The sequence below is a fragment of the Ischnura elegans genome, chromosome 11 (genome assembly GCF_921293095.1).
Source record: "Ischnura elegans chromosome 11, ioIscEleg1.1, whole genome shotgun sequence".
Taxonomy (NCBI): domain Eukaryota; kingdom Metazoa; phylum Arthropoda; class Insecta; order Odonata; family Coenagrionidae; genus Ischnura; species Ischnura elegans.
The window spans coordinates 102410187-102436793 of NC_060256.1; the positions used below are offsets into that span (position 1 = coordinate 102410187).

Here is a 26607-nt window from a genome sequence, read left to right on the forward strand (position 1 = left end):
AATGGCTAATCGTTATGTAGGTTAAATTTGAGTTGCCAGGTTTTGCCTGTGTAGACTAACAAACAGTCAGGAAAACAACTTCATAAAAAGGATGTAAAACTGTGCCCATCACCATGCTGAAAGCCATTATCATTGCCTGCAGTGTTAACAGCATACATTAGAAAATAAATCTTTGTTAGATACTTGAAAACTAGATTTAGAAATACAGTGGAACTTGTTTAGTACGTTTCTGAAGGGACCACAAAAAATGAACGTACTAACCAGGAAAACGTGCTAACGAGGAAAGTAAATAATAGCAGACGGGGTAATTGCAATCTGTGGAAAAGTCGTCATAATTACCATTTCTATCGGTAGTTCTCGTAGGATTGTCTTCCTGAAATCTTTTCACCTTTAAAATCACAAAAATGAGCGCTACATTGAAAAACAATACCATGTGAATAGAAATCACAATGTTTCATAGGTTTCCTGAAGACAATTACATGAAAACGGCGTCTATCTCCCGTGATTTATCTTAAATATATTTATAGAAAGAGGACAAGTAAAGCTAAGTCATTTCTTCTTTCTCACAGCATACTCGGAGAATATAACAACAACCCTGATTATGTCCACTGGTTGTTTTTAAACATCATAAAAATGGGACAAAATTGTATTAACCTTAAATTACGGCGGCAGCCGTACACATTCGCTTCTGAAATAAAACCATATCGATTATTATATCGATCGATATATCGATTAATAACACACAAGATTATTATATTACGACGTAATTACAAGAAGATTTTATATTATACAGTTGAAATTTACTAATGAAATTTGCATAATGTCGTCTGCTTACGTGCCGAGATAACGTATTTTTAAGCTAAGCTTCGCGTGGAGATCCAGAGCATCGTCTGCTCCCGCAGCAGTAGTCAAATACGCTAGGCCTAATCTAGACCATTTAAAAGGAGGCAGTATAACACTAATTGTAGAATGTTATCTAATTTATTTCTACTGTTCCTTGGAAGGAGAAGCAATGCAATGTTTCCATAGCCTTGATGTCGAGTTTATGGAGTGCCTGCAGTACTGCTTTAGATAAAGTGGGAATTGGATAAGACTCATTTCTTCATCATGATAACTCGTGCAATAGCAGCAATTTCCCACTCGCGAAATTTGTGCACTGTAGGCACTCCAGAGGCCCAGAGGCAACAGAAGGTGAGGAGCTTGGGGTGGGGAAAATTGGGGCTTCTCATTGGCTGCAGTTATCCATAGTCAGACATTCCTGATAAATGGCCGCATTTTATTATTCATCACGTCATAAGAATTGAGATATGCATTTAGATAAATCACGGTCGAAGAAAGAGATGTGGAATGAATGCAAGAATGTTAATGGCTAATAATAATAAATTAAATCATGAATTCGGAGGTAAACCGTAAACGACCCTTAAGAAGATACTAGATAACGAATTGCGGGTTGCGTCAAGCAATAGACCTCTGGACACCTATCAAGGTAAAGACCTTTCTGAAAAGTACGTGTAAATATTAAGCTAAGTGGTGTAACACTTTGGCCGTATAATCTTGCATTTTTTCATTTCGAGCATTTAAAATAGCTGTCACTTGCCATGCAAGAAGAACGTAATTCGCACCACTGCCATCTTTAATGACGTCAGCTCATGCAATAGTGTTGTTCGCGTCGGTGCGCATTACTGTAGAGGAGGTAAAGAATTAGTGATATTGTGGATATTACGCCGTTTTTGTTGTCGTACGTATTTCGTCGATTTGTCGAAGCGCAGCTATAAATACTGCATTGTGCCTATGTGCAGTAATACAAGTGGAAATGCCTCAAATAAGAATTTTCACACGGTCCCCCTAGACGGTGAACGACGAACTTTTCGGATGAAAAAGTGCCGACGAATTTCAGTTTCTTGATTTATTGGTTATACTTACTACGAAAACTCTAATATCATTAACTTAAGTAATTCTCCCTGGAAACTAGGGAAAGACTGGAGTTAACAATGTTGGAGTAACTCGAATATATGCTTACAAAACCAAATGAATAAGCACCGTAGAACCCTACAGCTCTTTGATAGGTAACAAATGTAATAATAATAAGCGGGTAGTTTTATCTCCTATATTTTTGCTGTAGGTAAAGAATGTAAGGAACAGCAACAGAAAAAGGGGAATTTTTTTATCCCATTAAGTTACTTAAAAGTGAAATTTTGAGCAAGTGGGCTACTTCGAAGAAGTTCCATATTATATTTTCCACACTTCAGGAAATACTAATTGTTAGGTCTATTAAATCGGAGATTCCACCACTTAAAAATTTCATCAGGTTGTTCTATACGAATAAATAACGGGAAAATTTGTTTACCTTAAAATGCCAAATAAAAAAGATACAATACCACTTAGAGTAAAAGTCTTAGGTACCCAAGCTGGCAATGAAATCCTTACACGAAAGAGTCACAACTTTCACGAAACGAAAGAGTCAACGCTTTCGCCGATCTCCTCCAAAAGACGGGCTTCAAAAACATAGGCCTTCGATCGAACCTACGAATACGAGCACGGACGATGCATTCATTTTTATCACGCTTAACTTGCACGTAACCTATAGCATCATCGCCGTATTCTTCTCGTCCGACTCTATGTAAAAAAGGATTTAGAAACGTTAACATCAACTAATACCCTAATTCCAATCGTGGCGATCTACTCACCTAGCCATCTTCACTCCCCGGGTCTCAGAATTTATTTAGTTACTATTTCTACTTATGAATGTAAACATTGAGGCAGTTGAAATTTTAGGCAAGTTTCTCGCGTCTCCCTTATCGAAAAGGATCCATGATGCCCACAGAAGCAAAATAATATCCCTAGTAACTTTTTCACTCTTCGGAAAAGCACGTCACGGCGATATTATGTACACTTCTCAAAGTGAAACGCTAACGAAGTGCCGATCCGTGCTGAAGATCTCCTTGCAAATCCGCCGAACCCCCATGGATTTCATGGTACCGCCGCATGGTTGCATGAGCTGACGTCATATTTCCGTCAGCCAATGGAAATACGTATTGAGGTGGGAGTGTCTGCTGATGAGAAAAGCTTCCTTTTCTTGCGATTAAAAAACATTCCATGGAAAATTATTACATATAATAAACGTTTTACGTATATATTTATCCTTGTTGATTTTTTAGAACATATTTGAAGGCAAATTAAAATTTTGTCCAGAGGTCTATTGAGCGTACTAACCAGGAAAGCACAATTTTTTCGAACGTACTAACCAGATGCTTTTACCTGTATTTTGTTCGGATTGTACCGGAACCGAGAGAAATCGCCGTACTAAGAAGGAAAACGTACTAACGAGGAACGTACTAACCAAGTTCCACTGTACATACATAAATTCAAAGTATTCCACTAAATCCTGCTATTATTGTTGTGTTGTATATTCCTTAAGAAAACAATATTTTTCAAAAACTTATGAGTAGGGATGTGCGATTAGTACTTTTTGATCTCGATTCGAGTTGAAAACTATTCACAGGTATCAAGTGGAGTCGAGTATGGTAATTTCTGGTCCAGGCAATACAGCAACACATGTCCCAACATATTCTTATTTATGCAATCCCCTTGTAAATTTTTTTCTATTCTGAATGTATGATGTTAAAAGGAAACGAAAATGAGGAATGTTGATGATAATTGTGTCAGATTGGGAGATGAATGAAAATTGAAGTGTCTAAAACAGTACCATGAGCACAATAGGGTAGTTCCCTTCATCAAAGAAAACGAAACGCATTGGTTGCGATTAGTTAGCCACCATTAGTGTACTCATAATATACAAATTATTTGGTTTTAAAAATACCGGCTTACACGAATGGCAGTGGTCAATTTTATCCTCATTTGAAAAAGGCCAGATTGGCACCCATGCGATGCCACTCCGCGTGACGTAACAGGGACCTAGTTTCTATACGAGTAGATTTTACATCGTCTGAGATTACCAATGCATGCATGAGGCACAGAGCTCAGGGAAACATGTCCTAATAATCACCTGTTAAAACTGGCTAAGGTCGGAAAAATTTCTTCGTTGTATAAGGTATTAATAATCCTTATTTAAGCCAAGTGCTACCAGCTAGCATGGTACTCTGCTACCTGTTAGCATCCTGCGTCGTATGAACACTCAGAGCCTCGCCCCTAGGTCACCTCAGTTGCGGCAGCGGGAACCGGAACGACGTCACTCGGAGTTTTTCCCGGCATTCATATTTACCCTTCGTGTTTTCACGTGCTTGAAAATTTTCACTTTTCATTTAATCGCAAAAAATAGATATCATCATTAAAAAATCTAAAAGCGTGAAATACGTACTCCATGAGTAATAATCTTTTGATGTAGGCAATAAAAAAAATAATAGGAAACCACCCTTTCGAAATGAATTAATCTCTAGTAATATGTTGAAACTTTAGTTAATGTGTATACATATCCAAACTGCTTGGAAGAGCCCTGAGTAAAGGCATTTGTACAATTGCAATAAAGATTAAATTCGTGAATGAATCATGTAATATTTGATCCTTTCAAATTCTCATACAGAAACACCAGTTACTCTATATGTTCAGGCTGCAGATTTTCATGTCTTCATTTTACAGTAATACAGCCTGCTACTTTCTAGCAAAAATTGCAAGATTTGAGAACCTTGGGATTTTTTTTTTAATAATGTCAACGATTTTTATGGATCTTTGAATCTTCTTTGAATTTAAGTGGGAAAAGCAATCAAAATACATATATTACATAACGTAAGATTTGTTGATGAAAAATATTTCTTAATTTCTCACTTTGTTTAATCAACATTAGCAACTCTGTTTTTGTAAGTTTCAGAGGGAAAACAATCACAGCAAAGAAATAAACAAAAATTAATATCGCACGTATCTAGAAATCAAAAAGGCTAAAAGTTGGCACCATTTATGAAATCAAACACCGGAAAAAACCGGCAATGTCTGCTAAAACCTAAAATATACCTACATATTATTTCATGGAAATCTTAACAATTTTTGTGTTTTATCTCAGGTTTGAGTAAAGAAAATAGGGTAGGGTGTAAAAATATTTCCTAAGGAGGTACGACCCCAATGAAAATTTTGTATACAATTGTATACAATTTTATACAGGATTTCCTGTATAAAACTGTATACAATTGTATACAAAATGTATTAATTGTATACAAATTTGGCTTTACACAATTGTATAAAAATGTGTACAATTGTATAAAATGTATACAATTGTATACATTTTACACAATTGTATACATTTTACACAATTGTATACATTTTATACAATTGTATACATTTTTATACAATTGTGTAAAGCCAAATTTGTATACAATGTACACATTTTGTATACAATGGTATACAGTTTTATACAGGAAATCCTGTATACAATTGTATACATTTTTATACAATTGTGTAAAGCCAAATTTGTATAAAATTTACACATTTTGTATACAATTGTATACAGTTTTATACAGGACATCTTGTATACAATTGTATACATTTTTATACAATTGTGTAAAGCCAAATTTGTATAAAATTTACACATTTTGTATACAATTGTATACAGTTTTATACAGGACATCCTGTATATAATTGTATACATTTTTATACGATTGTGTAAAGCCAAATTTGTATACAGCCCTAACAACACATGGGCATCCAACAATGTCCGACGAATATCCAATGCGGACGTTGCGGATGGGCCAAGGATATCCGATGAAAATCCCGCGATTTCCCTCGGACATCTGTCGGATATCCATAAGTCCCAAAATCCAATATCCATAGGACGTCCCCTTCCAGATATTAATACCATTTTTGCATATTGTTACAAGAATATACACCAAAATGATTCCTTCACATGATAGACAACCTTATCAAGGTGGAAGGATTCTTCATTCAAAAGTTTCATGGGTGTCTGCTTAGTAACCATTGATGAATGATTACCCTGGCGAAAATGTGACCTTTTTCAGATTGTTTAAGAACGCACCATGGAGGTGATCATGAACAGCGAAGAACACTCAAAGAACACTATCCCAGTGTGTCCTCGAGCGGAAATGTGTACGCCTTGGAGTGTTCACAAACACTCTACATAGCGTTTAGCTATGTTTACGACTGTTTGTCAATGTTTCCAAGCGTTCATGAATGCCCTGTGAGTTACCATCTTCATCGTTTCGCAGCATTTACTTACATTTGAGAACACCCTGTCTAGGCTATCGAGAGTGTTCCTGTGCGTAATGTAACATGCTAATGTGTTTTGCATAGTTATTGAATGCTATGGGAACACCCTCCGGTGGGTTTATGAACTCTTGTAGTGAATAAATTTAATAAAGAAAAAATCAGTGAGATTCAGGTCTTACAGGGTCTACAAAGGAAATGAAAACCAGATACAGTTTGCTGTAATGATAAAACAATTATATTTAACTATATATTACACACTTATTTACAACAACACCACACAATCACATGAGTACTTTAGAAACTGAATTCATCATGCATAACAAAGAGACCAGGCCCAGGTGGTATTCCACCTTTTGTGCTTAAATATTGTCAAGAGATTTTAGCATATCCTCCCTCACTCAGTCTAACCATCCAACCTAAGAAGTATTTATATAGTCCCAACCCATAAATCAGGTGATAAGACTCACACCACTAATTACAGACCTATTTTAATCCAGTCATTTGTTGTTAAGATCTTGAGAGAGAGTCTTGCACTTAAGCCTAATATCCTCTCCTACAAAGATATAGCTATACCAGAGCACCATGGTTTTCATGAAGAAAGTTCTTCAACTACGAATCTCGTGGTCATGCAATACTACATTCTAAAACCCTTCAGTGAAGGGCATCAAGGTGATGTAATATATACTCATTCTCAGAAAACATTTGATACTGTCATCACTTACCACTTGCTTTGTAAGTTGACATGTTATGGCATTGATGGTAATCTTTTAAAATTATCATTAACTGTCTTAATGGTAGAACCCAGGTGGTCAAGATTAAATCCTTCCTCTCTAGTGTAATGAATGTGACATCTTGTGTTCCTGAAGTGTCCCACTTGGATTGTTATTACATTTATTTATTAATGATGTTAAGCAGAAGAAAAAACCAAATGCGGGTCTATCAAATGCTGATGATTAAAAATTATATTGCAGGATTAAATAATTAGATGACTGTTTATGTTTACAGAGCAGTTGAAATAATCTATTTTGCCGGTGTTCAAGTACCTACTTCTATGAGAATTAATTTAAAGAAATGTGTACCAGTCACATATCATCACTTTAAAGTCCGATTACATTTAATTGCAACATAAACAATGGATACCTTGAGAGAACCACCAAAATTCTAGACTAGGGAGTTATCTTTACAGCCAATTTAAATTTTAACTATCATGTGGATGTGATAGCCCCAATGAAAATTTTGCATATGATCTGTACACAATGTACACAGGATTTCCCGCACACAATTGAGTATAAATTGCATAAATAATGTGTACATTGCACAAAAAATTTGGCATCAAACAACTTGTGTAGATTGTACGCAATTTGCACTGTTTCATATATTGCATAAAAAGAGTACAACCTACACACAATGTGTAAAGCCAAATTTTTGTACATATAAACATTATTTCTACAATTTTCATTGGAGATATCACAAAAAACAATGAATAAATATCCAATAGAAGTATAACACAATTACTGGCAGTTTATTCCCCTTAACATTCAATCTCTCAAGCTTTTTTACATGAGAGGCAACACAGACCTTAAAATAAGACTAATAGGGGCATAATGACTGTCAAAATTAGTGGGCCAGAACCGGCAGGGAATCATTTAATTTAATGCATATCATTACATGTCGAGTAGATATAATAATATGATCAGATAATGAGAAAATAATAACGTAACGTAAACATGGAATACTCCAACACAGAGTAGAATTTCTATCAATGCACAATATTACGCGTTTGAAAATGATTTCAGACATTTCTCTTTCCTAATGCTCTGAATAGTCTGAGGAATAACTGCAGGCACTCTCTCAAAATGATACATGCAAGTTTTCACTTGAGGTACCGTCACAAACGTCACATTCAATATTATTACCAGGGGAGAGCGAAGCAAAAGACTTATTTTCCACTTTGATTGGAGAAGTTGCAATTATTCAAGAAAAGCCACTCTTTTGCTCATGTTTGCTCCCATACTTCATTCAAGTTTGTACCTCCTTTTCTACAGAAGTGGGAACCTCACTTGTATTAAGGCCTGTTCACAAAGCACATTAACCTGTACAAGTGAATGTCTGTTTGCGTGAATGGACCAGAAGAGAACGTGTACGAATGCAAGAACCAAATTAGAAGAGATTATATTTCTGCTCATGCATTCACACAAGTTGGGTGCCTATAACATGGTGCATTTTCGTGTAAATTGATGCATTCATACATTTAGACAATGACTCCTACGAGTTACTGTACAGTGTAAACATGCCTTCAGGAAGAATGTGGATCAATAGATACGAATTATCTTCATCAACCTCCTCGTTACCATTTCCGGGGATTACATGGTACATTTGCACCTCCTTGGGCTCTTCATGCTCATGGAATGTTCTGATCCCGGCATTCACACTGTTGTTTTTATCCTCGAAGGGCCTCACGTCATTTTCCAGAAGATGTATTTTTCTGCATCCTCTTCTAACTGTAAGGCATTAGCGAATATTTTACTAAAGACACAAATCAATACCTAAATGATAATGATCGGAGAGAGTTAATTGATGGCTATGTCCTGAACTGCTCATTAATTACTATAATTCTTCGACATATTCTCAATAGTTATTCATTTGTAAGAAAAACACTTCATATACGAGTTCATTGAGAAGGAGAATAATACTTTAATGCCATAAAGAACAGGTTAAAAATGTATTTTACGGCGAGAACTGATATTTAAACTTAATCGGTCTGAATGGATCGTATTTTTATCACGCAAAGATCATGCAAAATATTAATTACACTGAGAAATAAATTAGTCCTGAAAGGCTCAATACACACAAGTTCGGTGGTTTACTATCGAATGGAGAAAAATTTTCCGTTTACTTACATTTAAATGGTCAGTAAATAGTGGATGGGTCAATGCTGGCAAAGGCATCTTCCTCAAATCCCTTCGTACTCCTAAGAGCCACTTCTTGCCAGTCTCCACAGCGAAAAAGGGATCATTTTCCTCTTCCATGGCGTACGTCAACGTAAATTTGCTTGTAAAATAATAATTTACAGCACAGCAAAATTCACAAAGTCAAAAATACAGTACCTACAAATGAATACCAAACTTTCGTGCTTTAGTTGCGATGGCTGTGGCGTAGGCTGTGGGCGCTGTAAGTCACATGTTATATAAGATGGCCGCCGGTCGTTAAGGCGCAAGCGGCGCAAGTTTCGAAATACGATTTTTAATCCGTATTTTTAGATAAGTACGTAATATAATGGTTTCAACGAAAAAGTTAATAAATGTCACTGTGGAGGAAATTTGTGAATGCTATAATCACCAATTCCAAACTATAGGTGCTTGTATTCGACAGGAAACCCATATTAATAATGAGCGAAAACCAAAACTTGCAGGAAAAACTCCGAATGCCAATTCGAATAATTTTTGCATTCAGAGTTGCTATTTGTATTCAGTTAGTTTTCATCAATGGATATGGTTTATCTGCATTGGTATTGTGCAAATCTGGATGCAATAATTATTAAATACTCACATATTTCCTCGCTGATATTTTAATTTCCTAAAGCTAAAATTATTTCAAAGTAAGCATTGCCACTTAATAACACTTTAATTTATACCAAGCTTCCAGTTTCATTGTTATAAAGAAAGTTAATGGTTAGCTTATTACTCTCTACATTGTTTATTTTAAAAATATAAAGTTTAAACAAAGTTAGCAACTTTTAAAAACTTAACAATTTCCGCATGTAGTACGGTTGAGAAGAGTTGGCTGAACAATATACCCTTACTCTTTGTTGATTATAACAATTACTAAAATTTAAACAAATTTAGCAACTTTTACAAAAACTATTATTATGTAATGAAGAATTCCCACATTTTATACGGTTGAAAAACGTGGAATGAATGATAAAATCTTATTCTATTATGTTTATAACGATTACTAATGTTTAAACAAAGTTAGCAACAATTTTACAAACATTTTCAAAATCTTACAATTTCTTTAATTTAATTAGGTTAACCAACAACAAAAGAATGGTTTAGTGGATCTCTAAATTTTTATAACAATTTCTTAAGTTAAAAAATAATTAGCAACAATTTTAACACCGTTTTAAAAAGTAACAATGTGTTACGATGTAAAGAATAGAATCTGAGCGTAGTTGTGGTGCTTTAACTCCCAAACTCTGATATATACACATTGATGCACACATACCTTTACATTGTATAAAAATGTATAAAATGTACAAATTTTATACAGCCTACACAACTATGTATAAATTTTCATAAAATGTATAAAATTTATACAATGTACACATTTTATACAGCTTTATACAAATTCATACAAAATGTGCACATTGTACACATTCTGTATAAAATTGTATACATTGTATACAATTTACACATTTTATACATTCTATACAACTGTATACAATTGTATACAAAATGTGTACATTGTATACATCCTGTATAGAAATTGTATACAAAATTTTCGTTGGGGGAGCAATGCAGTGGTCCACTCGGATTACTGGGAATGCACTGCCGGATTGGCAGATGAAAAGGTTTTCGGTGCCCACATGGTCGACTATATTATAGTAGTTGATTGCTATGTATACAGCAAGCTGGAACTCCCAGACCAAGGCATTCGAATGACTTATCAATTTAAAAAACGATACTATGTATTATCACACGAGTTCCATGATGGCATTTCCTGTCGGCAGATTTCTTATAACTTACTGACCTCGACAGCTCTGTAACCGAAACTACTTGACTTGACTCGACATTCGCAATGCTACTCGGAACGCTCGAGTGGAGTACCTACTACTCAACTCGACTCGGATTTTCGAGTACTCGTACATCCATACTCATGAGGCATACTGTAACCAAGTTAGGCTGAACCAATTTGGGTTTCTACGAAGCAAAATATTAAGCATTCTTATGTGTCCGTCAGCATAGTTTTAGCAAAGGTTTGTGGAGAATTATGCCTAGCAACAACGTGTGGCTAATATAGTGCATGTCTTGAAGACTATCTAATGGAAAATATGATGGTATGTACTTACATACATACTTACATGTTTACTTACGTACTTACTTACATGTTTTTGTTTTGCTATGAGTGACTGGGGTGAGCCACGGCCGTCTTTAAACAGGCCGGAGGGATGATATTTGGTAACAACGCGGAGGAGGCCTGTTTATTATTTGTTTATCATTCTACAACAGTGGACTCGTGGTGAAGATACTCGACGTGACTCGTTTGAAGTTAATTTTCTTCCTCTAAACCCTATTTTTGCAGGAGATGACGTTAGAAGATTCATTTTTTTACCTATCATCTTATCGGTAGTCGAAGGTAAGTTATTTATTTGTAAGTTGAAGCGTTGGAAGATGATGAGCTCAGACTCAATCAGTTCGACCTCCTGGAAATTATGAGCAAACCAATATTAATCACTGCTGAGGAATATTCGGGACTCAATTATTTTTGTGGGTATGCTGTCAGGAAGGCATTGCAGCACTCAGCCCCGTTTGTCTTCGTGCGCTCCGATCGTCATTTGTCCAAAATTCGTGTCGCAAGTTAATATGGTTCCTAATCCCGCCGATGGCAGCGCTGGCCATTGCGTGTAGTCACCCTCACCGCCATTTTACCATTACCTCTTATGGGAGATAAGTGAGCGTCTCTTCTAAAATCGAAGATTACTCAGGAAGAAATGGGGTTACGTAATTTTTTGTAGCCAGGATTCTTTTGCGGAAATTCATCTGCGAATGTGAATAATAAACTTCAGGGTGTGAAGATCAGGAGGTTGTTTAAAGACAAAGTAAGTACACGTGAGTCATTGTCGTCCGCCATTGCGGTTGCATGAAAATTTGAAGTCATTTTGCTCCTAATTTTGTGCGTTAAGTCTCATTATTTTAATAAATATCGAAATTTAAAAGGGTATTACGATACTTTTTCAGATGGAGTCCGAGCTTGAGAAATGGATGAAGGCTATTCCAAGGAAGGATTGCGCTTTAGCACTTACCGTGGTTGCAAATGTGTTTTTGAGTGTGTGACCTACACTTTCGCCCTGAAGATATGTATCACATAATTAATTATTTAGGCGTATAATTATTTTAATTTGTGATTAGTAGTGACAGCATTGATTTTATTGTGTCGGTGTGTATCTTTTAGCGTGACTTAGTGCAGGAGTGCTTAGGCAGGAGTATAGGCAATATGGCGGACGTTAAAGACTCATGTCATTGTAGCTCCTGCGAAATATCATTGAAAGTAAAGGAAAAACTCGTATTTTGCGACGTTTGCACTCGAATTTTTCACATGAAGTGCACAGGGCTAAATGACATATCGATAAAGGCATTAGGTACTTGAGAATCGTGACGTGTACTGGAAATGTATTAAGTGCCGCTTATCGAAACACTCCATTAGCAACATGGCTGCCGACATCGAGTTACTAAAAAAGGAACTCAAGAAGTTGACCAGCGGAAAGGAAATCGTTGAAGAGGTGAAAAGAGTAACATTCGCGGACGCCGCTAGCCGCTCGGAAGTTTCTCCGATCGAAGTAGGGCCTTCCATTGAGAAACCGGACGAGAAGGAAAGTGACAAGCCGGACTTTGTTCGATCAAACTCTGTCCCCAAAAATGTGACGAAGGATAGTTTACTTTCAGCTCCGAGGGATATTAACTCGGTGTCTTTAGTTAGCAACGAGACAGTGGAACTAAATCAAGACACTAGCGAAACCTGTAACGACGAGAGCCCCTTCATGGAGGTAATCAACAGAAGAAAAGAAAAAAGAAGGCAAAAAGTGAACAGAGTGGCAAGTAAAAATGCTCGACAAAAACCTTGGGTCGTGGGGAGCGACACGGACTCAAGTGACTTCTCTGGTGTTCCGAGGCGTGTGTGGTTATTTGTGAGTAGGGCTAAACCCCATACTAAGCCGGAAGAAATAAAGAATCATTTAGCGAAAAAGTTCCAAGGAAAGGAGTTTACTTGCGAACAAGTATTCGCGTCTGTAAATTCCGCGTCCTTCAAGGTAGGAGCAGATTTCTCGATCCTCGACGCATTGAAGAAAAAGGAAACCTGGCCGAGCGAAGTATCAGTGTCCAGGTTTAACCCATCGCTGCTGAAAAGGGCCAATAAAAGCATCAGTATCGGACAAGACATCGCTGGCGTCGCCCAAGGTCGGAGTGCTACGTTACCGAAGGAGAGCACGGTTAAGCAACCTACGTGCGACGCAGTAAGTCAGGCATGACTAGGACATCATACAAAAGGTAACGGTGCGGCTATCTGCACCATATTACACCAAAACACGCAGTGCATCCGCAACAAAGTGCCGATTCTGAATGCGCTTTTGTGTGGTCAAGACATCACGGTGCTTTGTGTAAGTGAACACTGGTGCAACAACGACGAAATGCAATCTTTTGTGTTTGATGGGTACTCTCTGGCTGACTATTTCTGCCGAACAGAATACAAAAATGGGGGGGTGTGCATTTTTGTGAAAAGTAAATATAGTTATAAGGCCACGGCTTTTAAAAAAGTAATCTGTAAAGAGAGATGCTTAGAAATTGCAGCAGTCGAAATAACTATCGACCCAAGTATAGGAAATGTGCTGATTATGTGCCTATACAGACCGCCTGGTGGTAATAGTGACGAATTCTTTGAAAGATTTGAGCAATTATTACACTTAAGTGATGGTAAGAAGAAGAAAGTGTTAATTTGTGGTGATTTTAATATTGAAATGTCCTCCCACAATGCCAATTCCACCAAACTCAGAGAAGTTATGGGTCTTTATGGGTTAAATTCTCTGATAAACTCACCGACCAGAGAAACAGCCACTTCATCAAAAAATATCGATCTGGTTATCACCAATTTGCAACTGACAGAAAATGAACACTCAAAGGTTATAAATCTAGGAATTTCTGACCATTATGCTCAAATGGTATGTATCCCCAAGGCAAAGGATGTAATCTACAAGAGGTACAAAAGGTTCTACCCAAAAGATAGAGTAAATGCATTCTGTGATAAATTATGTGAGACTTCCTGGGACAAATTACTCAACTTGAAGTGTATACAGGGCATGTACATGTATTTCATTAGTAATGTAAAGCTCATCTTTGAGGAATTCTTTCCCAGAAAATTAGTGCCAATGAAGTGTCATGAGAGTAACAAGGGCTGGGTGACAGATGAAATAAGGGCTGCTAGCGTTAATTTTAGGGAATTATGTCAATTAAGAAAAGGGCAGAAGGGCTACGACCTCAATAGTAACTACTTTCAGAGTTACAAAAAAGCATACAGGGACCTTATAGTTCAAACCAAGAAAGCTTACTACAGCAGACTTATCAGTCAAGCTGAAAATTTGGCCAAAACATCATGGCAAATAGTAAGAAAGGCAACAAACTCTAAGGTAAACAGGAGTGGAAATTTAACGATAAAAAATGGGGAAGGGATAAACTTGGCCGATCCTATGCAAGTGGCAGTGTTTGCCAATAAGTACCTCGCAACTGTACCTCTACAATTACATAGCTCGATAATAAGTAGTGACAGATTCAGTACGGGGCACTGTCAACACATGTGCTCCTCTATGGTCCTCTTTCCGGTAACAGAAAATGAGGTATTGAAGTGCATAAATAGCCTGAAAGACAAACCATCAGTTGGGATAGACGATATTCCTTCCTTCATCCTAAAAAAATGCTCTAAAGCTATAATTAAGCCCTTAGCTTTCATAATAAATGAGTCCTTTAATAAGGGTGAGTTTCCAAACTATTTAAAAATAGCTAAAATAAAACTGATCCACAAAAAAGGTTATGTGGACAACATAGGAAATTACCGGCCAGTATCCTTGCTGACTAATATATCTAAAATTTTTGAGCTATTGATGAGAGACAGGATTATGAACTATGTCGTCCAATCCAAATTATTAAACATGGAACAGTTTGGATTCCAAAAGGGGAGAAGCACCAATGATGCTATTGCATGCTTTCTGAAAAAAATCATGACCTCATGGGACAGGAATGAATTCTCGGTGGGTATATTCAATGACCTTTCTCGTGCATTTGACACAGTAGATCACAAAATCCTTCTCATTAAATGTGAGCACTATGGGATCAGGGGAATCGTTCATAAATGGTTGCAATCATATCTAGAGGATAGGCAACAGATGGTAGAGGTTGAGGGTACAGGCATCAACAACATTGTTACAAACTACTTATCACCCATAGAAATAATAAATGTAGGGGTACCACAGGGCAGTATTTTGGGGCCCCTCTTATTCTTACTATACATCAATGATTTGCCGAGGTTTATTAAAAACAATGATATAGTATTATATGCTGATGATACATCTCTAGCAATGAGCCACAGGGATCCTAAGTTGCTGCAAACGAAGCTGGAGAGTTCACTACTACTCCTAGAAAAGTGGTTCAACCTTAATAAACTTTCTGTAAATGTTAAGAAAACGAATTACATTCAATTTAAAAAAAAAGAGGGAAGTGCCTCAGTTAGAGGTATTCTTAAATGGTCAGCCCATGGAGAGGGTAAATAGCACCAAGTTTCTAGGTCTAGCTATTGATGATTCCCTAAATTGGGAGACCCATACCAATGCCCTATGCTCAACCCTGGCTAAAAGTGGATATGTTCTGAGAAATCTGGTAGATATTGTTGACTTAAATGTTCTAAAAATGGTATATCATGGTTATTTTGAATCCCATTTGTCCTATGGAATTATTTTCTGGGGATCGTCGCCTGGATTTCGTAGAGTTTTCGCAATACAAAGAAAAAGTATAAGGTATATAGCAAAGATACCCCCTTGGAAATCTTGCAAACCCTATTTCAGGGAATTAAAACTCCTAACGTTACCTTCTATGTATATATACCACTTGTGTATGCATGTCAAAGATAATATAAAAGATCTCACTACCAATGCTCAAGTGCACGGACACTCCACTCGCCATAGTGGGGATGTACACATGTACTGCCACTCCACGGCAATGTACAATAAGAGCCCTTTTCACATGGCTATCAAGATTTATAATGCTCTGCCGCCAACCTTAAAAAAAGCTTCTACAAGGGCAATTTTCAAATCTAATCTTAAACTCTTTCTAGTCAACAAAGGCTATTACAGCACAACACAGTTTCTAGAGGAATTTGCCTACCACAGAAGTGTCTGATTCTGATGTTGATTGTGTATGTATTTATTTTTGTGTATGACATGTCCTATATTTTACAATGTAAAGTCCTGGGACCAATAAAATTATTATTATTACTCGCCAAAATCTTGGGTTTCCTGCTGTATAGGCAACCTAGTCAAACATTCCTGCATTCATCGTTTAGTATTCGAATATTCGAGCAATTATTTAATATTCGAATTTGATATTCGAGTTTGAGAAATCTGCTATTCGACCCATCTCTAGTCAATAGTATACAGAAATACTAAGACCTCGTCAGGAAAAAGTAGTACAAAAATATACAAGGGAAATCACATCCCTGTTAAAAATTCCCCATTGAAAATACCCATTAAAATTCCTTATAGGGAATTGGCAATGGGGACTACCATTCCCTATAGGGACACCCATTCCCTATAGGGACAGTTATTCCCTATAGGGACTGTAATTCACCATTGAAAATACCCATTAAAATTCCTTATAGGGAATTGGCAATGGGGACTACCATTCCCTATAGGGACACCCATTCCCTATAGGGACACCCATTCCCTATAGGGACAGTTATTCCCTATAGGGACTGTAATTCACCATTGAAAATACCCATTAAAATTCCTTATAGGGAATTGGCAATGGGGACTACCATTCCCTATAGGGACACCCATTCCCTATAGGGACACCCATTCCCTATAGGGACACCCATTCCCTATAGGGACAGTTATTCCCTATAGGGACTGTAATTCCCCATTGAAAATACCCATTAAAATTCCTTATAGGGAATTGGCAATGGGGACTACCATTCCCTATAGGGACACCCATTCCCTATAGGGACACCCATTCCCTATAGGGACAGTTATTCCCTATAGGGACTGTAATTCACCATTGAAAATACCCATTAAAATTCCTTATAGGGAATTGGCAATGGGGACTACCATTCCCTATAGGGACACCCATTCCCTATAGGGACACCCATTCCCTATAGGGACACCCATTCCCTATAGGGACAGTTATTCCCTATAGGGACTGTAATTCACCATTGAAAATACCCATTAAAATTCCTTATAGGGAATTGGCAATGGGGACTACCATTCCCCATAGGGACACCCATTCCCTATAGGAACACCCATTCCCTATAGGGACATTTATTCCCTATAGGGACTGTAATTCCCCATTGAAAATACCCATTAAAATTCCTTATAGGGAATTGGCAATGGGGACTACCATTCCCTATAGGGACACCCATTCCCTATAGGGACACCCATTCCCTATAGGGACACCTATTCCCTATAGGGATAGATATTCCCTATAGGGACTGTAATTCCCTAATAAAACAGAATGAATAAAAACAATTGTTCCATTGATATGAATTTAATGCTAAATTAAACATTTTTACATTGTATAACATAAATTTGTTGACAGGCTTGCTACTCTTTAACAATACAAAAGGTTAAAGAGGGCAAGATTTGGGGTAAAACTGTACAAATTATGCAATTCCAGCTATGGTTATACACATAACTTTAAAATGTATGTTGGAAATGATGAAGTAAACAATATTCCTGTTAATACAAAGGTAGTATTGGATTTGATGGCCGCGTATAATCTTATAAACAAAGGATATTAATTGTATGTTGATAATTGGTATAATTCGCCAGATTTGTTTCACAAGTTACACACCTTAGGAACTAATGTACTGTACTTTGTGATCTAAATGCAAAAATATGCCTAAAGATAGAGACGAATTAAAACTCCAAAAAGGTGAAGCCATATCATATTGCAGTAATAACATTACTGCAAATGGAAGGACAAGAAGGATATGTTACAATAATGAACACCAGGCATTCCTTGGAGTGTACAGATACCAAAAAAGTAAAGGTAAAAGTATGGCAAAACGTGTAGTGTGCTTGGAGAAAAAGATAAGAAGAGAATCCACATGGTAGTATGATGTGTGCAAAAAGCCACTATGTTTGGAACATTTCAAGCCCTAAAGAATTATCTCCAATTATGTAAAGTATTTAATTTAATTTTGAATGCTTTTATTTTTGCACACAGTAAACCATAGTTGGTAGCATATACTTCAAGCAAATGAAAGAGCAAGTAACTATTAACAAAATATCAAAATTTGGACCGAATCGGTTAACAAATACCACTTCAAATGTCTCATACAAACCAATATTACAATTGTGTTCAAATTCTTTCAAAGTTCGTGGTGTTTGGGGTCGATCAGGGGATTGATGTGAATGGTATGAGAGTATTACAAAGGCTGACAAGGAATGAACAATCAATATCTTAGCTGGTAGCATTTGCATCCATCATCAGTCTGGATAGACATGTGAAGTATTATTTGCTACTTTTCAGTAGCTTCTTCCTTTGGTATTTAACCATGTCACAACTTTTGGTGGCAAATGCCTTTGTGATAACTTGCTTTAGTCTAGTTGGTATATCCCTTATCAGGTTGTCATCCTGACTCCAGACTCTCTCCATTGTCCCTGCAAATAAATATAGAATATTAGTAATAAAAACAAGGTTATATCATTTGCTATGAACCTATCCTGCAGGAAATCTACCTATTTATTACATTTACACATGGCATATTGCAAGCATATTTATGCACTCCCACTCTAACGCATTCATATTTATGTGCATGCATCAACGTGGCGAACAAAATGCTAGGCTCAACTTCCTAACAAGTATCTATTCTGTGCTCAACAAACAGGTTATTTTTTTATAAATATTTATATATACCCGTTAACTGCGTAAGGAACACCGGGGTAAGTGGAACCCCTAACATAAATAGTTGACATTTCAATAGAATTGAATTGACATTCAATTTTAGTAACATTCTATAGCAATTGATAACAATATAACTCTTTAAGACTTTCATTGCAATTTAGGCATTTGTGAAAAATGTACTCAAGTACAAATCAATACCTAAATGATAATGATCGGAGAGATTTAAATTGCGATGGCAATGTTTTGAAGAGCTTATTAATTACTATAATTCTTCGACATAATATCTTCCCGATGGTTATTCATTTTTCAAGAAAATACCCTTCGTATACGAGCTAATTATGATTGATAATTTACTGCCATAACGAACTGGATGCCATAATGGACTGCTAACAAAGTGGATTCTTCTGCGAGAACCCTGATATTTCAACTTAATCGGTCTTAATGGATTGTATTTTTACCATGGCCGAGAAAGGAAAGATCATGCTAAATTGTAATTACACTGTGAACATAGTAATTAATAATCTTAAATACTTATTGAAATGAAATTAGCGGTCCATTAATCGTATCAATACATACAAATGTTCGGTGATTTACTAACGAATAGAAAAAATGTTTCATTTACTTACATCCCAGTAAACACGTATGACTCATGCATGAGGCCATAAAGAAGTCTGACGAATTTGTAGGACTCCTTCAAAAGAGTCCCAAATGGCCTCATAATGATGTCTCCGTGAGGTCATATGCACTCGTATAGGAATTCTTTTCGCGGTCTCACACGACTCTGAAGGAGCTCATACAAGAGGTCTTATAGGACTCCTATAACAGTTCCAATATGATATAGGCGCAAATGTGGCGCCTCCACGTGTGTGATAATGGAACTACCTGGAGAACCAGAAAAATTGCCCACTTCGTAATAATTCCGATAGATGGCTTTGAAATAGCCTACAAAAACGCCGGGGCCCCTACCAGCCCATTAATTAAGATTTCAAAATACTTTACGCACCTTTATTTAAGAAAACTCTCCGATGACATAAGTACCCGACGTATCCAATTAAAATAAAGCAAATTAATACATTTAATGAGAACCATAGGTGGAAATAAGGCAGAAAAACAAAATGGAATAGACAACTTCATGATATTTATAAATTTATTCTTCATAATATTAAGTCAATAAACAAACATCACGAGTTTTTGAATTCTTCCTCTCTGCATACTTTACGCGGTCTCCGCTTGATACAGCCACTGCCTCTCCACTCTTTCCAAGGCGACACTACTTGCTGATGTCGGGTTCCATTTCATAACAGAGGCTGAAAAAAAACATTTAACTTATTAAGTTTGTTGAGAGTTATAATTGATAACATGATAACATCAAATAAACCAGATAAAGACTATTTATCTCATTAGCAGTCCCTAAATACTCCCAGGTCCGGTTTTAGCACCGAAGATGACCGTTTTAACTTGGTTAATTTTAGGAGTAACCGAATTAGTTAAATACTTTTGATTAACTCTTACACTTAATTACATTCCATTGCATAGAATGCTCTTAGAAGTTAACTTAAATACATGGTGAACGTTATTTCCATGCTTTATCTTTCCATAAGTTACATTACGAAGTGAAATCAAGCAAATTATAAATCGGTTAGCACTTTTGTTTACGTCATGATTTTGAGAACTGAGAAGTTTATAAACTTCAATGATTTTAGGGAAAACTGTTTTGTGAACCCGAGATAATAAAAACACTGCTTGAACACGTACTAGATATGATCGAGATAGTGTATACTAGCAAAGATAATTTAAAATGCGATAACAGCAAATTTATAAGGATACGATGAATAAATGAAATGAAACATGAACAACAAAGGCACGTTACAAAACGTGTTCCACCTAAATATTTTACATGAATATTTACCGATACTCAATGATAAGCATGAACTTAACCAGCTTGGAAAATAGTAAAATTAATGGATTTTCTCATTAACAAGTGGATAAAGAATCGTACACATAAAATCATTGAAACTTACCTTCCAAGACTCCGTGCACGTAACACATCATGATGTCCACAAGGTTCGTGCCGATCTCAGATCCGATCGAATCCTGATTCACGTTCGTAGACACAAGGAAAAACACGAGCAAGAACTAGGCCATGGAGTACACACGATATTAATCATAAACTAGACGTCTGAGCTCAAGGCAGTAGAATAACACGACAACACAATGGCGGACCTAGCGGAAAGTGGAAGTGTCAGCTTATTTAATAGAATCGGAGGGAGAAGTTTACGAACCCATCTCTTAATATAAAGAGTTAATTGAAGGAAGAAAAAATATTATACACGCAGAAATATATAATTACGATTGAAATTATAATTCATTAACATATACATGACTTCATTTTTCAGGCCTCATGTGTGTGAGATCTTGAAGACCCCATGAAGTGTGAGGTCTTCAAGACTTTATGAAGTATGCGGTCTTTGAGACATCATTCATGTGACCTCATGAAGTGTGAGGTCTTAAAGGCCCTTTCATGTCTCTTAATGTGGAATCTTAAAGGAGTCCAACGTATGAGTTCATATAAGACCTCATTACGAATACTGTGTTGACTGGGATGGTCAGCTCAGCGGAGATGTGTTGATGCCTTTTTGCCAGTCTTCACTGCGAAACACGGATTATTTTCCTCTTCCATTGCGTACTTCAACGTAAATTTGCTTGTAAAAGAGGATTCTACAGCACAACTAAATTCGCAAAGTCACAAAACGGTCACAAAATACAGTAACTACGAATGTAAACAATTCATTTGCAATGGCTCTTGGGTCACTGGCATGCAAGATGGCCGCCGGTCGTTGTGGCGCTAGTTTCCAAATACGATATTTAATCCGTTATATTAAAAAATAATTTCGTAATATAATGGGCAAAATATGTAACTAAGGTATTTTAAACGCCAAATATATATTTCCCATAGTTACTAAAAGTTGTGAAAATACTTGGCATTCCCCATTGAAAAAACATGAGAGATTTTCATTCCCCATTGAAAACCCATAAGAGATATTCATTCCCCATTGAGTACCCATAGGGACAATATATTCCCCATTGAGTACCCATAGGGACAATATATTCCCCATTGAGTACCCATAGGGACAATATATTCCCCATTGAGTACCCATAGGGACAATATATTCCCCATTGAGTACCCATAGGGACAATATATTCCCCATTGAAATTTAATGGGGAATATCATTCCCTATAGGTTTTTTCAATGGGGACTAATGGGTAATTTTTAACAGGGATACAATCAAATATATAGGTTACATTAAAATATATACAAAGCCATCAGTACTGTGTGTAAAAAATTCATTGACAGATTATAAAGGATGAGAGACAAGCCAATGGTGAGTCACCCCCTTAAATGTAGACAAACTGGTCATTCTGGCTGTAATTGGCAGGTGGTTAAATAACCTAATGCCTATGTTAGGAAGTGAATATTTGGTTTTTACTAATCAACACTGGTTTAATGATAAGAGGTTCTTATTTCTTGTGCTATAGTTGTGAGTTTCACATATTTTAGGGAAGATATCAAGATTTTCTTTCACATATATCAGAGCTTTATACTAGGGATGGGTCGAATTGTAGATTTCTCGAATTCGAATATCGAATTCGAATATCAAATCATTGCTCGAATATTCGAATACCTCGAATACTAAACGATGAATGTGAAAATGTTTGACTAGGTCGCCTATGCAGCAGGAAACCCAAGATTTTGGCGAGTAATTGTAATTGCCTTGAAATGATTCAAACAGGAATTTGGCTGATTGATGGAATATTTTAATTTTATGTAAACAATAGGGTAGTTTCCTTCATTAAAGAAAACGAAAGGCATTGATTGTGACTTGTTACCCACCATTGGTGTATTCATAATATACAAATTACAGTAAAACCTCTTAACATCGTAATGGAGGGGACCAAAATTTGGGCAATTTGATGTATGGAGGTTCACTATAGAGAGGTTTTAGTGATAGGCACCATTTTATTAATAAACCATAATATTAATATATTTAAACATACATGCATGCATTAGTGAACATATACATATTTACAATTTAATGATTACGCAAAGGTAAAAGTAACTTGTTCAGAGGGCTTTTTAGGAAAGAAATTAGTTATTGGGTTTGCTTAAACCTTTTTTAAAACTCTTTCGATATAATGTTTTCAATTCTATTGAATACAATCGTATTATGATCGCATTCCTCCATGCTTAATAAAAACCATTCAATTACGTTTAGTGAATCCTCAACATCTTTTTTGGTGGGAACTGTAACTGATTCCTCATTACCGACATCTTCCTCTAAATCCATCTCTTCCTGTATCCTGTAATATATATACATCTCCTTCACCACTATCTTCCAACTCATGTGGGGAACATATGAATAAATCATTATCAACATTTACAAAGTCTTCAAATGTTGAATTTGTGTCAACTATTTTGTTGATTTTATCGTGCTCTATAGGTTCATTCTCAAATATCTCACTTTCCTCCTGTTTGCTACCACCCATAATCCCAGCCTTGATGAAGCTTTTCTCAAAAATTGAGGAGATTAATTCCTTCCACGAAAGGCACAGCCTGTGCATGGTCTGAAGGATGTTCCATGAGCACTTTTAATGTCGTTTTCACTATTCACTCTTAATAAAAAATAAATCACTAGCTGTTTTCGATAATGCCTATTGACCAAAGAAATAATTACCTGGTCTAAGGGTTGTAATTTACTAGTAGTGTTTAGAGGGAAGTACACAACTTTTATATTTCTTAACATAATTCCTTCGTCCTCTTATTTCACTGCCCGTGTTTTTCATTTGTGCAGCCTAGATATACAGTTTCTTCTGTTTTTCCTCGGTTGTTTAAAACAGATGTCAGGGTGAATGATGGTATTCCAAAGGTCACTGCTACATCTTTCTTCTGCCTGCCCTTGTTGATGGCTCGGAAAATTCCTCGGAATGTGGTAATGTCAAGCAGCCGCCTTGTTTTAATTGTCGAATCCATCATCAGCTTATAATTAATTAAGTAATTTTCGTATGTTTTCATATTTTATGGCAAATAATTGAAAATACTCCTTATAATATATTTTAGAAAATTGATTTATCATTCTTATAACGTATGACTTGTTAAAGATTATAAAAAATAAATAAACACGTGACTATTGCAAAAAATAAACAAGAAATTGAGCGTTATTTTGAAAATTTCGTCGAATTCCCTTTCTCTAAAATACAATGCTCGTAGAGTTCCGTAGAAAAACTCTGTTATGGGCACAAAGAAACCGTAGCAAAACGACGTGATTTCCTAGTGAGAATGCTGGGCGAACTACTTCAAAATGCGGCGGCGACGGTAAAAAAATTTCATTGCTCTTCCGCGTATCAGCTAATTAGCTGTCTCCTTCACCTAACATTGTCGCGCATGGAGTGATGTTCGTTCAGTATTGCTAGAAATTGACGTCCCGGACTCCCGATGGAAGAGTCAGATTTCGCGGCATAAATACGCACGCAAGACATATGACTGTCGCTAAGCGCAATAAATTGTAAACTACGATCGTTCACGAAAGCATCGAAAAAATTACCAAGGCGGCAGTGAGAAAGTGCTACTCCGGGAAATATGGGAATAAAATAATTGCAAAACTGTATTTGATTTATTTCGAGTCGCAGTAAATTCATGAAATATTTTCATTTTAGAAATGGAAGTAGCAATGCGGTTGAGTAATTCTGTCTCCATGAATGGGAGTGAAGTCAGTTGAAATATTTACGCCGGCAAGGGATTATAGGCTGCGCTGGTCGCCTCTTTTATTAACTGAACGTAGTATGTAAGCACTTACAGGAAAATAAAGCCATAAGTAACAGAAAGCGAGTGTTATCGTGCAATTTTTACCATGATTCGAGAGAAAACGATGCGTTCTGTCTTCATTTACTGTCACTTAAAATGATTAGGATATAGGGATGGGCAAAAATAACCGGTTTTAATTATAACCGGTTTTTTTAGAAGGTTAACCGAGTTAAAACCGGTTATTTTTCGAGTGCCGGTTAACCTGAGTACTCGGTTTTTTTGGCATAACCGAAAAATAACCCGAGGAAAATAATTTGACTCCTGATTCCCGCACTCTCTCGCGAACCGTTGGAACTACCAGCACTTTTGCCGCTGCTACACGGTTGCCACTGGCCTAGCTACTACGATGTCGCAGACATGCTTTAACATAACTAAATTTATAACAGAGATCTAAGGGGGTCTAACCCCCCAGATTTTCTAACGAGACTACGGTCCTCCAGGGGGGGGGACAGAACCCCCTAACCATGACAGTGCTTGAATATAAATAAGTTTATTAAAAGCTAGGGGGTCCATAACACCCCCCCCCCGAAATTTTATGGGGAACTACGACCCTTTCGATCCTGATTGTATAAACAGCTAAGAGGGTACCGGCTCCCCCCCAAATTTTCAATATTCATATTTGTATTATTGAATTTGGTCACATGGCAGGCATGCTTTCGCAAACTAATATAATATTTCATGTACTTCATATATCCATTTAACTTCCGCAATAGCTACTCTAACGCCTTGGTTATTTTCCTCAGGTAATTTTGCAATAACCGGAGAATAACCAAATACTCGTTACTGTTTTTACTAGTTGAGATGCATTGAAAAAACCTATACCTGTAACCTGCCATAACCGCCTGCCATCGGTTATGCCAACGAGTACTCGTCGCTTAGGTTTTAACCGGCCACTAGGTTTTTCCATTGATAAAAACCTTCCCACAGCGATAGGTTTCCCCAACGAGTACTCCCTCATCCGGTTATTTCTCTCCCGACATCCATTGGTTATGCCAACGAGTACTCGTCGCTTAGGTTTTAATCGGTTTTAATCGGCCACTAGGTTTTTCTATTGCATAAAAAAAAACGGTTTTAATGTTCTCTGTGGCCGGTAGAGGTGCAGGAAAACCTCAGCCAGTGGCAGCCGTGTAGCAGCGGCAAAAGTGCTGGTAGTTCCAACGGTTCGCGAGAGAGTGCGGGAATCAGGAGTCAAATTATTTTTCGGTTATGCCAAAAATAATTTAATTGTCAGGTAAATGGCAGAAAAACAACCGGTTTTTAATTGGCTTATCTAAGAAAAAACAAGGAAGACTCTACGCTAGACTTCACCACGAAGAAGGAAGACGAAATTCAAAAATGCGGTAGGTTTTTAAAGAATCGAAGATATGCAACACGCAATGCTTTAGGTTATATAACCTGAATATAACCGGTTTTTTCATCCGGTTATAATACTCAGGTACTGATATCACTCAAAATAACCGGTTAACCTAACACCGGTTTTTTTTCTCATACCCGCCCATCCCTATTAGGATAGTTCGTTGCCTTTTTCTTATTTACTGTTAGGTATGCTCTCTCATATGGAACAAAATGGCCCTAGCTAATGGTTAACGTGAAAATTATAGTATAGTAAAGGTGTAAAAGAGAAGAATAAGCGTGAAACATACATCGCTGAAAATGTCGTTCCATGTTCGTTATCGCGGCTGCATTAATGGTCTA

At 36.7% G+C, this 26607-nt stretch overlaps 1 protein-coding gene and 1 long non-coding RNA gene across 2 annotated transcripts in view; one reads left to right on the forward strand and one right to left on the reverse strand.

Annotated features, from left to right (window-relative positions):
• Window positions 1-26607, forward strand: part of LOC124168126 (intraflagellar transport protein 81 homolog) — a 328055-nt gene that overhangs the window by 174437 nt on the left and 127011 nt on the right. The window lies entirely within an intron of this gene.
• LOC124168128 lies at window positions 6384-9408 on the reverse strand. The gene is made up of 2 exons (XR_006866849.1): window positions 9072-9408; window positions 6384-8672 (listed from the first exon to the last, which is right to left on the reverse strand). It is a non-coding gene; the product is annotated as an uncharacterized LOC124168128 (long non-coding RNA).